Here is a 4154-nt window from a genome sequence, read left to right on the forward strand (position 1 = left end):
CTCAGAATCCCCTGAGGAGGAGGGTTTCATCTCCTAGACTGAGGAGCAGGCGAGGCACCCGGTTAGGCGGGACCCCAGAGGACTGGAGGAACTTACCATATATTGTCCCCCTGCAACTTGCAACGTGTGTTGGTGTTGGAGGGGATCAGTGTGGACTGCAGTTTGCTCTGTGGCAACCCGGACAGATATGCGGGCCCAGTGGCCCATATAGACGGGTCCGGAGGCAGAACTGCCCTGTGCGGCAGGCAACCTTGACGCTGGTATTGGCCGCCTTCCCCCAAAGGCCTATACCGGGTATGTCTCTCCCTGACAGATACGTCTTGGGAAGGGATGTGCGGAAGGGTTAACGACTGCAATGACCCAGGGCGAATTCCACTTGTGTGCCTGTGGTAAAGCCCATCACACCAGGGGGCACCCACATAATGTGCTCCGTCGTGACACTGCCGAGCCCCCCCCCACTCCCCCGCCCCCGGTGGTGTGGGTGCGTCAGTAAGGTCTCCCAGGAGGCCATGAGGAAATTGGACAGACAACAGTGCAGCTGGAGGAGGCGAAGACATCGGTCACGCAGCCTGCACAGTTCTCCAGCGTGGCTGGTGGAGAAGCCGGAGGGCACCTGGCGAAGGACTGGATTGCAGGGACCTGAGAAAGTGGCTCCCCTACACTCCGCAGTGCCGGCTACAACGGAGCTCATGGAGCGCCTGACTCTTACGTTGGGGCGGTACCACTATGGGTGGATTTGGCTAATGCTTTCTCTTCCGTAGACATAGCCCCAGAGAGTCCAGAGCAGTTTGCTTCCACGGGGGACGGTCCACATGGACTTTTGTCGTTCCCCCGCAAGGATACCTGCACAGCCCTACCATCTGTCATGGCTGGTGGCATGAGATGTAGCCACCTGGGCAAGCCTCCGACGGTGACAGTGTTCTGGTGTATTGCTGGCAGCATGCTAGCCTCTGATTCTCTCGCGGAGTTGAAGGCAGCTGCCAGGAGCCTACGGCAGGCGTTGGGCTCAGGGGAGAGGCGGAGAACGACTACAAGGTCCAAGGGCCTGGCTTGCCTGTCAGGTTCTTCGGAGTTGTCTGGTCAGGTAAGACCCCGGTGCCATCGGCAGCAGGCACTGACAAGGTCAGGCTCACCCCGACCTGCCGCGGTGAGTCAGGCACAGACGGAGGCTGGTCTTTTGGATCCTGGCGAGTGTCCGTTCCCCACCTGGCGCTTTGTTGTGGTCAGTGTATCAGTGGTCCCGGAAGGGGGCGGCATGGACCGGACTCCAGAGGCAGAGGAGGCCTTTCACTCGCCCAAGCCCAAACCTTGCAGGCCGTAGACCCGACACAACCATCCCAGTTGGACATGACTGTCACCCATAGGGGTTTGGGTGGGGTCTGTGCCAACAGCATGGGCGGAGAAGGGTCCCCATGGGTTCTGGTCCCAGCTGTGGAAGGGCCGAGAGTCGGTACTCCCTCACTGAGAGGCAGTTGGCCACCCCGTATGCGGCCTTGCAGACCCGTAAGGCCATCATGACACAAAGGAGGTGCTTGTGAAGACTGCCTATCCCAGAGCCGGTTGGCTTAGGTCCTGGGTGGCCACACCCGGGTCGGGAGAGGCAAAAACCCCACCTTTAGCAAAGTGGGGGCCCATCTGGAACAGGCAGCGGTGAGGACCAGCCCTCTGTCTCAGGAACTGCAAACCCTGTTGGGTCCTGTGACTGTGAGATCCTGTCAGGGGATGGGAGGTTTTTCCTATCCAATCCAAGAAGGTCTGCCCTCTCCCGGAGACCAGGTGGTACACGGACGGATCAGGTAGGGGGAGCCCTGCTACATGGCTGTCGGTTTGGATACAGATGAACTGTGGTTCGATGCTGGTACTGGGCAAAGTAGCCAGAGGGCTGAATTGCAAGCAGCCTGGGTGGTTTTGACAAAGGAGCCTGGCCCTGTGGCCATTGGAACAGACAGCAGGGCTGTCTTTAAAGGCTTGACTTTGTGGTTGCCCAAAGGCACAAGCAGCAGTGGACGCTAGGACATCGCCCCAGGCGGGGACAGGAAATGTGGAAGGAGATCTAGGAAGTAGGGACTGCCAAAGAGGCACCAATATACCATTTGCGTGGCCATCGACAGCTGCTGGCCCCAGGCAATGATAAGGCAGATGCCTCACAAGGGCCAGGAGGGAGTACCTGGGTGGCTTCATTGGATATTGGGGCACGTGGGACCGTGGACAGTGGTGCAGGTAGCTAAGCATCGTGGACTCTGTGCTCCAGGAGCTGGCACGTGGGCCAGGGTACCCGTAGAAACCATTTGGCGTAAGGGATAGAGTGTACAGGCGGTTCAAGGCTACAGGCCATACGCATGTGTGCAGGAGAGGACACGGTGGTATTACTGTGTTAAAGGCCCTACGCATGCGCGAGGGCAATGACTCAGCAGTAGCAATACACGTACTGTGAAAGCACACTGTTATGTGACCTGCTCATGCTAATGTAGCTTGAGTGTCACTAATGGCACGAGGCCCCTTTTATTTGAGTGTGTCTATAAGTTAAGTTGCCACTGCCCAGCCAGTTTGTGGCTGCTCTGTTCGTAATAAAGTGTGTCCCGCCTACCTACAGTCACCCGTGTGTTCTTCCAGTTTCCACGATATGCTTTGAGGTGAGCTCATTCCCCCCTCAGGCTGCCTCAGCGGAGCCCAGGCCCGGCCCCACTCCCTGGCCGCGGGGCCCGAGAGGCTGTGCTCTGAAAAGGAGCAAGACCGGCCTCGCATCAGGGCCATTAGGTGAAGGCCAGTGTCCCAGAGGAGGCTGGGCGGAGCTGGGCTGGGAGGGGTGAGAGGGATCTGGAAGGGCAGGGACCTGCGGGCTACTGAGGACCCCCCTCGTGCCCTCAGGGGACACCAGTAGGAAATAAAGTCAAATAACCTAATTCATCAGGAACCTAGAAATGTCTCCCGATAGGGGCTCAGGGCACAGCGTGCTCACAATATGGGCTCTGAAGTGGAACAATAGCTCTCTATGTCAAGCAGGTGGGGAGGAGTTATTGCTGCTTCCTCCCCATGCTCCCTAAACATCACACATTGTTCCGCCCAAACCAGGGCGCCTCCACGGATGGTCCAACGTAGCACCTCATCGCTGAGAACATCCGCCACTCATCTGATCCGATCCGTGTCTGTGGAGCCGCCACGGGCCAGGCCTGGTTCCCGGCAATGGGTGCAGTTGTGAGCCAGATGAACAGCACTCACCTCGGAGCGGAGGCGACCAGAACCAAAGAAAACAGGCCCCTTGTGGTGCCACAGAGGCAGTGGGTGCGGTAGTCTAGAGACTGCATCCCAGCTCCAGGCCAAGAGGCAAAGGGTAAGCACACCTTCATCTACTAACCAGCTTCAGGCCAACAGCTGTGCAAGTCCCGCATCAGCCTCCACCCAGAGGGGTGTCTCTTCCCCGAGCAACGAACTTCGCCCTCTTTTACCACCATGCACCTCAGCACACATCGCCAAAATCCTTCCCCGAGAGAGGGAGTGTGTGTGTGTGTGTGTGTGTATGTAAAAATGATTAGAATTTCTTTTTCAGGGAACACATATTTGCTATTTTTGGGGGGGAGTGTGTGTGCACAAGAGAGAGACTTTTGTCTTTGTTGCTCCCTGGTCAGTTTAATCTCATATTGACTGATGGGAACACTGTCTCTGTTGCATTGTCACCCTGTAATCACGGAGGTCATGTGCAGAAAGTCAGAAGGAACTTGCGGGGACATTTCTTGCAGGAGCCGAGCAAACACATCCACAGCCTGGCGCACTTTCCCCTTCTCCCGGGCCTCGCCCCCTCCGAGCACTCCACCTCCTCCGGTTTTCACGGTGCCTGCCTAGGGGCAAGTGCGATTGGCAGTGGTTCCCCGCCCCCTCCCCAGGCCCGAGCTGGAGCTGTCGGAGACCGGGAGACCGTACAGTGGGAGCCAGATTTGGGCGCCACAGCTGGGCGTGAGGCTTTTGTTCCTAAACGAAAACAAGCGCCTGGGTGGCCGCCAGCGCCCAGCCGCCAGGCAGGCATCAGGGAGCCCTCCGGGGCGTGTTTGTGACCTGTCATCAGAGATGCTCCTTCTGCTTCCTGATGATCTCAGGGAGACCGTGTGGCCAATCGTGTGCACCCGCTGACCTTGCTCTGGCGAGGAGGAGGAGGAGGA

This window comes from Myotis davidii, unplaced genomic scaffold (genome assembly GCF_000327345.1).
Source record: "Myotis davidii unplaced genomic scaffold, ASM32734v1 scaffold452, whole genome shotgun sequence".
NCBI lineage: Eukaryota > Metazoa > Chordata > Mammalia > Chiroptera > Vespertilionidae > Myotis > Myotis davidii.